The sequence below is a fragment of the Oryzias melastigma genome, linkage group LG17 (assembly GCF_002922805.2).
Source record: "Oryzias melastigma strain HK-1 linkage group LG17, ASM292280v2, whole genome shotgun sequence".
In the NCBI taxonomy this organism is placed as follows: domain Eukaryota; kingdom Metazoa; phylum Chordata; class Actinopteri; order Beloniformes; family Adrianichthyidae; genus Oryzias; species Oryzias melastigma.
In genome coordinates, this window is record NC_050528.1 from 22,005,264 (window position 1) to 22,017,641 (window position 12,378).

Here is a 12,378-nt window from a genome sequence, read left to right on the forward strand (position 1 = left end):
GACCCACTGGGTCAATTTTGACCCGAATATAATTATAAGGGTTAAGCTAACCCAACGGGTCCAGTTTGACCCGAGCACAAATATATTTTGTTTGAGTAAAAATAGGAATAAATTGACCCAAACACATTCATAAAAGCTAAGGAGACCTAATGGGTCAATTTTGACCCGAACACGAATTTATTGTGTTTAGATCAAAATATGAATAAATTGACTCATTGGGTCAATTTTGACCTGAACATAAATATAAGTGTTAAGCTGAATTAACAAGTCCATTTTGACTCTAGCACAAAATATTTTATTTGGGTAAAAATATGAATAAATTGGATCAATTTTGATCCAAACACATTAATTAAAGTTAAGCTGACCTAATGGGTTAATTTTGACCCGAGCACAAATATATATATATTTTTATCAATGTTAAAATAACACAAATATAAGGGTTAATCTGACCCATTGGGTCGATTTTGACCCGAACACATATGGATTCCACGAAGCACGTTGTCCGCTCATCTGCCACACAAAGCGCACTCACACACACACACCAACCCCCCTCCCCTTGTCAGTGCAGCACCTCCCCTGCTCCCTCCTTCCACCCCCAGCACATGGCAATCCCCGCTCCCGCACTCATGCCTCCTCCTATCCGCGCTCCCCGCGACCCCCCGACTATCAGGTAAAGCACCCGAACCTGCATGCCAAACACCCCCCTAAAAGTGCCATCCCTCCATCCTTCCATCCCTCCACTGCGCCTGTCTCGACGGCCTCTCAGCTTCCATTTGTCCTCAGTGTCTCGCGCACCACACCTGTCTGGACCCCCGCATTTCATTTGCGCATCTCTCCCGCCTTTTCCGTTAAGGATGAGATATTCCTCCCCGGAATGCCGTCGGTGGAGGCGGTTCGCCGCTCCGGCACCGGACTCGAACCGATCACCACGCGGGCTGCGGCGCATGCTCGCATAAACAAAAGAGGAAGCGCGGTCCCCGGCTTACATGTATTCGTCACCTGACGTGAGCAATCATTTCAACTTTTTATGAAGTTGATAAACAAAAACACACAAAAATAGTTTGTATTTACATCTTGGGCTGCTGCATTAATACAGGCTGATGAGGACACCAACAGGTGCCGTAGTGGACAGATAGACCCCACATGCTGCTTCCCCCACCTCTGTTTTGAATAGCAGAGGGGCGTGGCTTAAGGAGGAAGCCCATTCTTATATATGTGTGTGTGTGTGTGTGTGTACGACAGAAGGTGATGCAACGTCCAACAGAATTAGCCGTAAATTTGAACTTTAACTAGAGTCAACCACGGAGAGAAGACGGTGAGCTCACTTCTACGGTAAGCCTCCGCGGCGAGGGACAAAAAGTTCACGTATTTTAAAAATATTGATAAATTTATTTTTTATTTCTGGGTTTGAGCCGGTTAACGTGGTAAATCCTCTTAAAGGAGCAGTCTGTTGTATTTTTACATGATGTCTGTACTGCTGAAGGAGAAAAGAGAAGACTGTTTCTGTTTAATAGAATTTTAAAAGCGTTGCATTATGGGAAATAACACAAAAATGTGCTTTTTGAAAAAAATGAAAAGAAAAAAGAACGTAGCATCTTTATGATAACATGAGGTGGAGAGTAGTCATATAGAAACCTGTCAGACATTTTTCTCGACAAACAGTTTTACTTCTATTTTGAACTTCCTGTTATAAAAACCAGAGAAAGTTAAAGAAATAATCAGAGTGGCTAAAATTACATACATTAGATTGTTCCTATAATTAGAAATCATTTTTACTTTCAGTCTTTTTTTTAACCATTAGAGTGATTGGTGAGTACTGTAAATGTTATTCTTTTAAATCATTACTCACTTTTGTATTGGATAGAGAAGTTTTTTTTCTACAATACAATATATTTAAGTTCCATCCAACTATATTTGTATGTATTGTGAAATTGTTGCACTGTGTTGAGTGTTTTAAAATCTCATATTTAGACTTTCATATTAATTATCGGGGCATATCTGTCTAAGAAAGTTGGAAAATGTCAAGCTTTAACCAGATAATATTCACAATCTAAGTTCAGAGCAGCGGGTATGGAGAGAAAATAGACTCACCCCGATTTGTGTATGTGGAATTCTTGATTTGTGTGTGCGTAACATTGGATGTGTGTGTGGGGAATTCTTTATTTGTGCATAACTTTGGATTTATGCGTATGTAACTTTGGATGTTTGTGTGCGTAATTTTTGATTTTTGCATAACTTTGGATTTATGCGTATGTAACTTTGGATGTGTGTGTGCAATTTATGATTTGTGCGTGATTTTGGATCTGTGTGTGCGTAATTCTTGGTTTGTCCATAAGTTTGAATTTGTATATGCGTAATTTTTGGTTTGTGCATCATTTTGGATTTGTGCATACATAACTTTGGATTTGTATGTGTGTAATTCTTATTTTGTGCGTGACTTTGGATTTGTGCGTGCGTAATTCTTGATTTATGCCTAACTTTTTAATTTGTATGTGCATAACTCTTGACTTGTGCATAATTTTGGATTTGTGCGTGTATAACTTGGATTTGATATTTGATGCCTTCACAAATCAAGAACTGCACACGCACAAATCAGGGTGAATATATTTTCTCTCCATAGACGGATGAAAAAACTGATGACCTTGCATTCTAGCAGCATTTAAACACATCATTTACACATGACTCTGGAGATGTGAAAAGAGCATCACCTCAGATTTGTGTGTAAAAGTAGTTTTGTGTGTCTATCAGGTGATTTATGTGTACTTTTTAAAGATTTCTGTGTGTAATGAGTTTTGAGCTGCTGTAATTTAAAGCTGTGCATGTGTTTTTTTTTTTTTTGTATTTTGTAGTTTTTTACTTGGGAACACAATTGAAAATTTGCACAGTTACGCACTAAATGTTTTGTATAAGTTACAAATAAAAAATTACGCACACAGAAATCGGATGAGTATGCTCTCTCCATAACAGGTGGGGCAATATGAGCGCATGTTTGTAGATGAAACATGAGTGTGCGCGTAAATTTGTGCAAATCAGTGAAAGGTGATCCGTTGGGGTGACCCCTAACAGGATACAGCAAAAAGTGAACAACATTTGTTAAGGAGAGAATTTCAAATTGGCATTTCATGTCAAAAAGGACTCCTGGTGTACATAAAGGAATGCTGGGAGCAGTGAGACTAACTTCCGCGTCAACAATTCCGCCCACAACCTTCTGCTCTGGCAGAAAATATGTCTTAAACAATGACACAGGTTTTTAGATTTCAGCTAAAATCTCCATAATCAGAACTAAAAAGTCATTGGACACAATTTTACAGTAGAAAAAATATATAGTTGGAGTGGGACTTGATTGCTGAATGTCCAGCAGGGAGGCTTTGGGTCTCATGTTTAGAAACTTTTGTATTAGTTTGGAACTGGTTTTGAACTCACGACTGTTGAGCGTCAGGGCAGACTGAGCTGGTTTTGTATGTGTTTTTTACATATAAAAATGTCTACTGAATGACTGGTTGTAACTATAAATAACCATGGCTCAACATAACTACCTTTACATACTGTAAAGGTATGTGACACATGTTTTTTTTTTGTCTGAGGCAGTTTAAACATTCCTAATTTAAGAAGTAGTCATAGGTCCTGTGTTCTCCAACTCTATGCTGATTTATGGTTTACATGCTGTTGTACTTCGTTCCATACTTTTTGAAATTCTTGAAATTGTGGTTCTGTCCTCAGACCAGGTTCTGGACTGGAGCGTTACCAGGATCAAAGTCTCTAATTGGCCAGAGAGTGACATTACAAATGCATATTCATATTTACAGTCGAAAGAATGGCATCTCTGGACATTTCTACCCCTAAAAAAGTGAAATGGGTCAGAGCTACTTGGATTCTTCTTTGGATTTCTATTTTTTTCAATGGTTTGATGTCTTAAAGTTGAACAAGAATAAACAAAAGAAAACATTCAGACTTGTTCTCTCAAGCCCATGAAGTCGAGTCTAGAGTCCAAGTCTCCATCTCTACAATGCACATCTAACAAGTATTTGAGACCCTCTACATATTTATGTTAATTTTTGGGGTTAAAAATGACTTTTTAACATGGGAATCAACAGGAAAATGCTCCCTTCAGCCACCAGCCTCTGGTGGTCTTTTAAGGAAATGCAGCATTTTGTACAGGTTTGTGTCAAATAGTGAAACTAAAGACATGGGTTCGGTATTTCCCCACCCATGCAAGAAAATGTTAGGAATTTCTCAGATCATAATGGAAAAACATCTGTAACTGTTGCCTCTAGCAATCGGGAGAAAACAGGAACAAAACTGCTTAGTATATTTATTAAAAAAACAAAATCATCAAAAGTGTGAGACAAAACTCTTGAAAACAAAACAACAAGCACAACTAGAAAGTCGTCAGTTTTGCAATGAGGCTATTGAGGTACCCTACATAACATACCAACACTAAACACCCAGACAGCCCTTTAAATTCTGAAGTTAAAGAATCTGAAGTTAGACCCCCCCCCCCAATAAATGTCGGAGAGATAATTATTATTTTACCTGATCAGATTACTATTGGTATTGATAAATATTCAGACTGCACACCAGTGATGAAAGCAGCCACAGATCAGTTGATGAAAGCAGCAAATCTGCTTGATCAAGAAGCCAAAGCAGCGACCGCTTTTTGATTGAAGATTCTATGAAACCTCTTGTAAACATGACTTCCTGTAGACAATTAACTCCCACAGTCAACACAAACTGGGTTACGCATCAATTAAAGAAGCAGGTTAGAAAGCAGTTATCTCTTCAGAAAGTACAAAATTGCACCAGTACCTTTGAACACTTTCACGTCAGATCAAAGTAGATCAATAGATACTGAAGTCAAGTTTTAATCGCTTTAAAAAATACATCAAGTACATCAAAGTAGGGATACAAACAAATGACGGTTTTTAAGCATTATTCAAGTCCCTCTACGATCATCTTTTGATTTATTTGAAAAGATTTTCCAGTGGTCTTTTTACTATGATTGTTTCTTATTTTAGGCTAAATTAAAAAAAAAAAAAAATCAGTTGTTTTCTAGAACTCAGTATCTTAGATGTACATGGATGTAGTTGTTCACAGATGTATGGAGAGGAGCAGGTAGCTTGTGGCTTGCCGATTGTAGTTTGCACATAAAAACTACAAGCTGTCTCAAACTGCATTATTTTGTCGGCTTCAGATTCTAAACGGTTTGCATAAAAAATACTCAGAAACGCAATCTCAGCCTTGTTAAATATGTCCTACACATAATGACAAAAATGTGACAAGAATGTTTTAAAAACACCAAAAACACACATTTTGTTGGAGTTAGTTTTTAAAGTTCTTCTTGATATGTATGGTCAACATGGATACTAGTAAAAATGGATACTTATATGGGACACGAAAGTATCTACTATGGTCTACACACATTTTTTCTCATATTTTACACATTTTTCAGAGACAAAGTAGGAGTATGCATTTTTCGATAAGATCCAATTTGCAAAAAAAGGGAGCTGCTGGTGATTTATATGGTCAACTCACTTATGTTAAAGTTGTCATGATATAATCGACACTTTGGACTAAATAAGCACAAAAATACAAACTAAGCAATTACTAGAGACCCAAGTGGATTAGGATGATAGCATACGACCAACAACTTTTTGAAATGGTTTAAACCGCTTTTTGAAGACTGATTTTTACAAGGTTTAATAATGCTTTTTTTTTTGTAATCTTAATGAAATTATCTTGATAATTCTTTGGGATTATAGAGCAGCAATAGTTGATGTATGACAATGCCCTTGACATGAATTCAAGGAAAATCTTGATACAGCTACTGCTTCACTTCCTATTAGATAGTTGCCATCTTGTCCACTATTTCTAACAAAAAGTTTCATTTGCATTTATAATGTTATGTAGTTTTCTTAGGTAACATATGGAGTAATTCTATTACGTAGAAAAAAAATGACCGTATTGTAATTTTAGAGCTACTAAAGGCCTTATAAATCATGGAATTGGGATAAAACCCATTTCTAATAAGTGGCGATGGCCACACTTACTGGAATTTTCTCATGGCACGAATCAGACGGTTTTCACTAAATGACTCGCGGGTATTTCCGTGTTGTTTTTGTGGACCGTTGTCCCAGACACGTCTGCTCTCTGGAATGTCCAAATATTGTGACATCTGCTCAGTAGGGAGGAAGAGGTCAGGATTAAAAAAAAAAGAAAAGTTAAAACCAAAGCTAAACAGAATAAAACAAAGATAACAAGACAGCTTTTCCTGCATTGTTGAGTCAATGTGGTTACCATGCCTTTTGTTGGATATCTGGCATAGAGTCCAACAAACCAAAAGCTTGAATAGAAATATGCGTCCTCTGCATTTGTCTGGCAGTTCCCTTGGTTTCCTGTTGCTGTATATGAATCCAGTGATAGTGTTGCTATATTTTGCATGATGATGGTCCACCTCATAAAGAGATAAGGTGACAGGAAGGATGTTCAATTAGGAAGGCTCCACTTACTGTCTGCTCTGTGGCCACTAAGGGGCAGCAAAGAATTCAATGTTTTGAGAATAGATTCTGGCTTTCAACAGCTTAAATATGTTTTTAGGTGTTTACAGAAGGGCTTCCATGTTAGATGTAGTGTAACAAATAATTTTATAATGATCTCAAACACCTACTCTGTTAGAAAAAAAAACATTTTTTTTGCAATCCTTACACATGGAGTTCTAGAGGGAAATACCATGTTAAGTCAATAACATTTTAGTTTTACCATTTCTTAGGACAGAAAATGGAAAAAGAACACACACACACCCACATATATATACATACACACACACATATGCATTATTATTTGTTATAGAAAACACTTTGTCCACCATAATGTATGCACTCAGTTCCAAATGTATTCATGTTTTCTCCCATACCTATTTAAGACCAAGTCAGTAAAATGACACAATAGTGTTACGACGATATGAAAAATCACTGGACAGATAATCTCTGATGTTAAATGTTGAATTCAACTGGGTAAAAATGAAACCTGAAGTGGGATAGCTGCAAAGTTCCCCTTCCCAACTCAACGTTGTTCTGAAAATAGCAATTAGGACCCACAAAAAAAGAAATTTGGATTTCTATTGGGCCCACTCTCCTGCCAATCAAAAACATTCCCCTAAATCAGCACAAATTTGGGTTCTAATTAAACAACAGATTTAAAAGAACTAAGATCATAACTACACAATTGTAATACATGCAGAGTAAAACAAAGTTTATTTCTGCGATCTGTAGAGATAATCAAATGATCCTGGAACCATAGCGCCAATGGTAAACGGTAACATCGCAAGGACCTGGTTGACCACTGTTTGGAGTTTGGTGGAACGATCACTCCATCTCTTCAAGCAAGTGTAAATATTGTTGAAGGACCTGGAGCAAACAGGTGTGGTGGTAGAGATCAAACCAAAAGCAAGTTGGACTGGATATGCAACACTACGAATAGTCACAAGGAAGTTTAGGAGGAAGCTAGTTCGTAAAGAAGATATGGTTGCATGTATTTATGAAGTCTGTGGCAAGAGGCAACATGGTGAAAAGCAGCTTAGAGTCTCAGAAACTATATGAAGTAGTAGACATAATAGTTTTCAGTAGAGCACGTCTCTAGGCTCTCTACATGAAGCATTGTTTCACTAAGCTTTCTACAGCTTATATCATGGTGATATTGATGATGATATTTTATCTAGTCATAGCTCATAGTGTTAAGATTGATGCCTCACACTAGATCAACTGGCCAAAAATGTTTCATGGTAACCCTTCTGCTCTCATAGGCTTGTTTACATTAAAAGTTGGGTCATCTGGACCCCACAAGACAGTGCGCTGAACTTCTTTTTCAATGATTGTCGATCTTTACTGGTGTGACAGACATGAAGTCTTGTCCACCTTGTCCACCTTTGTCATAGAATGACTAACACCTCAATGTAAGGGTGGGGTCATCTGGACCCCATAAGAGAGCACGAGGGTTAAAATGGTATTCTGTTTACATTTAGACCTTAGTGACAATTGCCCTTACATGTATATACTTGTGAAAAATCGACAAATCTGTAGTGGATACATACGCTGGTGGCCCACAGGAAATGTCAATCTCGATTAGGGAAAATGTTGAGGGAAAAGGTTCATGCACATTTTTCTATGGGCAACAGATGACAGGTTGTAGCGAACACTTCCACAACACATAAGGGTGAAGTAGGTGAGACGTAGGCATGTCATACGGTTTCAAAAGTGTTTTCAACCCCTGTGCTTTTGCCAAGGGGCGCATTAGTACTCTTCAAGTGGTAAGAACGTGCCCTGGGCACACACCTTGCACACAGCTAGACTGTTAGAAATGAAGAAATTGGAGTTTCAGAGTGTAGTTTGGGTTGGAGTGTAGCGAACTTGCATTTTACCTGGACACTCATTTGTGCACAGTCAGTAAAGACTAGAATAATGAGTACAGTGCGGCGTAAGGGCACCTGTACGATAGCATGATCTATATGTCCGAAGTATGTGCTACTTACATTATTAGCCTTACGAATATTTCATGATACACTTACCACAAGCATGACAATCATACCTTCCATTTTGATGACATCCCTCAAGGTGGCCACATGAGCCTCAAGCGAAAGATTAAGTTATAGCTTATATCAAGAAAAAAAATAGATTAGCAAGAACATATTAAAAGAATAACAAATAAATAGAAGTCTATGGGATTTTGGCTTTTTGGAACCAGCAGGTACTTCCTTTTAGGTATTCAGGGGAGAGGAGTCACTCAGTCGAGTTTTCATAGATAGGTAATTTTTTTTACTTCTTCCCTCCTTCCAGAGTCATCAATTTCTGTTTTTAAGTCACTCAAAAAAGAAATAGAGGGTTCACTCTTAATTTTAATACCATGTTGTTCTTATTCCCAGTTATCTTATTGTTAGTTTTAATTCAGATGCTTAAACTGATGCTGAATATTTTTAATCTATTCAGAGTCTGGACAAATTCACAACTGCTTTGATAATTTTTCTTTGGAGTTAACTCCAAATCTGTGAATAAAAAAAATAAGAAAAGAAGCCGTCTGTCACAGCAAAACAGTTGTCAATCACCCTTCCTCGTATTGACCTCATTGATAATAGAAACAGCTGCTTTTCAGCTCAACAATACCATGCATTGTAAACATGGCTGACAAGAACAGATGCTGTTTTGTTGCGAGTCAACAGGACAGTGCATCGCGTCAGACATGGGTTCCTGGTTCCTACAATGGAAGTGAAGAGCTGTTGTGTAATGCTTGAGGCTTGTATTCCAATTGTAAGTCTGATAAAGTGTTACATATGCGTCTTTCCACTTTATTTCCAATAAGATGGTGAGACAGTGCTTAGAAATCAAACAAACCTTCTTTTTTAAAATACATTTTATATAATATTTCTTTCATTGATTTCTTTTTACATTTACTCCTAAAAAAATGTGTATGTGTTTATGTTCAGAGGAACTGAAAAATATTAACAAAAACCAAAAAAAAATTACAAATATTTTTGCACATATTGAAATATTTATTTTACATCCATGTGGATTTTTTACATATTTTAGAACATGTGGATTACAAAATTACAACGGCATATTCAGACCTAAATAAATAAATAAAATTAAAGTAATATTACGATATTAAAGTGCTACATTTACATCAATAACTTGTAAATTTACTATTTTTTTCTTATAATTTTTTTGAAATAAAGACAGACAAAGAGATTTCCAATCATCATTATGCCCCACTTTTATTATGTTAAAAAAATTGTTTGGTTAAGGGTTATTTTTCTAAGGAACTTTAAAAGTTTGTTGTTTTCTTAAAAATGAAGAAATAATTTGGAGTTAATACCTAAAAAGGAAGTCCTTCAGATCTAAGCGCTGGTCTAAAAATGACATAAAAGCTCTAATTTCTGTCCGTCCGTCTGTCGGTTACCCACATATAAACTGTACATGTCATGATATTGTTTGTTGACTGTAATTTAATTGCAGTCCAAATCATTATAACACATCAAATGCCAATATGTCATTATCATGTGTCATTTTGATTCATCATTTAATTTGAAGATCATGCAGAGCTCAGTCTTGAAAAAGGAGCCAGACTTTGATAAATGATACACAAAGGTTTTAACTTTACATTTTGACATTTGCTTGTTCTTCCATTTAGAATGTAACTTTAAATGTTTTATAAGACCTATTTTTGCTTTGACTTCCCCAGTTTTTGGTTTTGACGACTGTAAATGAGAACTGGACCAAATGACTTAGATGTCGCCAAAAGAAAACAACTTCATTTCTGGCTCTAATGAAATTAATGAATCAATAACCCCTACCATTTGAAAGTGGGCTCGGTAGAATCAGTCGAACATTTTAAACATCTTCCATGAAACCAGACTTTTATTAAGGCATCTGATTGGCCAGTATATTCATTTAATAATTTGCACTACAGGAAAAAAAATAGGATTAGGAAGAAAGAATGGCAACAATAGTTATGCTGATATATAATGACTGAGTAATAGCTGTTTATTTCTCTGTAGAAGTCCATGGGATTTTGGCTTTTTGGGGCCAGCAGGTACTTCCTATTTGGAACACAAAGGAGGAGGGGTCACTTAATGCGGTTTTCGTATACAGTCAATTAATTCGTCTTTGGATCTGTGTTTTTTGCAGAAAAAATTACAAAGCACCTTTTCCAAAGATCCCTATAGTCTCATCGATTTGGTGGTGTTTGGTTGAGACCTAAACAGCCAAACTTTCACCAAATAATTTCAAAAAGTTTTAATTCATTCATCCATCCTTTTTATTCAAGCCTATGCCAGCCGTCATGGATTGAATTGTTGTGTTTTTTTGTTTTTTTATGCGAAACCTCCAATTTTCTGGTGTTTTCAGAATGTTTTTTGCAAATGTTTTGGGACATATGATACATGCGCAGCTCTAAAACTCAATATATAGAGTTGGTCTTGTTAAGAGTTACATTAAAACTGTTTTAAAAATTTCCAATGAATCGCTTACATGTCCATCTGGGCTTAGCTCCAGCATCTTCCTAAAGGTGTTACCACAGTCATTAAAGATTGACGTAAGAGTACAGGAAGATGTATTTGACTCCATTAACTTAAAACCTTTGCAGGTTGAATGTGTTTGTTTTTTCCACTCTAGAATGTTCTGCCTTTCTTCTGATTGGGAATTCCATCCATCTGATGATTATTTTTTAATCGCTGACCTCCTTGTTTGGATTATTTCCTGCTGACCACTGATGTTATCGTGTATGACTTCACTTTAAGGTGTCGGGGTAAGGATACCACCTCTTCACATACATCATAGAAGCCTACCAACCACGAAAAGCTTGGGCTGCTCCTGCATCAAGCCGATTGTAAAAATGTGCTCACCTTTGTTCTATCTTTAATTCCCTTTCTAAGCCTGCTGTTATTCAGGTTTTAATTAGAAAGTTGCAATTACAATTTGGACGACTTGTTTCCCTTATTCTACTAAAAAAAATGTTTGCTGTTTTATAAACTATTTGAATTTTTAACGTTTTGTTAGGTGTCAAGAGCTGGACTAGCACGACAGAGTAAAAATGACTGAAATAGGGCTCAAAATACTAGGAGTGTAACATTTAATTGATAAAATTGTTTCTAAATGAAATACGTCGATTATATCAATATTAGAAAATATCATAGGAATTGCAGACATGTGACTTTACGGGGCTATAATGCTGTAATCATGTTCCCTTTCTATTATTTTTATGTGGAAAAACAGCAGTGGGCTGAACTTTATAAAGCTGAAAAGTGAATGGATTTGTCATTAATTCTTGATTACTTGCTTGTTTGAACACATTTTTAATTTACATTTGATTATCTTGCTATAAATACAAAGAATCTGGAAAACTTCACCTGCACTGTTGAGTACCAGGTATTTATCTCTGAGTCACACTGGTTGAAGTTTTGACTAAAGATGTCGATTTTAAGTCAGTGAATCAGATTGAATTGGATTGTTCAAAATGAACCAAAATTGACCGAGTCGTATCAGCAACCACAAATTATATCTACTCAATACAGAAAAAGTTGTCACATCTAAGTGAGTTTGATACAACTCCCTGCTGCCACTCCTCCAAGGGTTGTCCATTGTGGCAGCTCCCTTGCATCCATACATTAGTCAAGTAAACCAGTAGGATGGAGCCAGAGCTGTGAGCTTTGATCACAGACCCCACTGCGTGTCTCGGGGCCGAGCCGGCTCCCTCCACTCCTGCTCAAGTCACTCTTTTCTTTGTTTCTCTTTCTTCATCACACAGTAGATCAGGGGTCTCAAACTCGCGGCCCGCGGGCCATTTGCGGCCCGCAGGATGATGATTTGCGGCCCGCGTCTTCATATGAAAGAT

General features: G+C 36.8%; 1 protein-coding gene across 2 annotated transcripts in view; it reads left to right on the forward strand.

Moving 5' to 3' along the window:
• The first annotated feature begins 564 nt into the window (after positions 1-564).
• The window catches only part of slc6a9 (solute carrier family 6 member 9), a 95,428-nt gene continuing 83,614 nt past the window's right edge, over positions 565-12,378 (forward strand). Inside the window, exon 1 of one of the 2 annotated variants that reach the window (XM_024273822.2) lies at positions 565-670. The gene's annotated coding sequence lies outside the window, so the exon portion shown is untranslated. Of the gene's footprint in view, positions 671-1,015; positions 1,333-12,378 lie in introns of those variants that run through there. The other variant, XM_024273821.2, reaches the window with a different exon arrangement.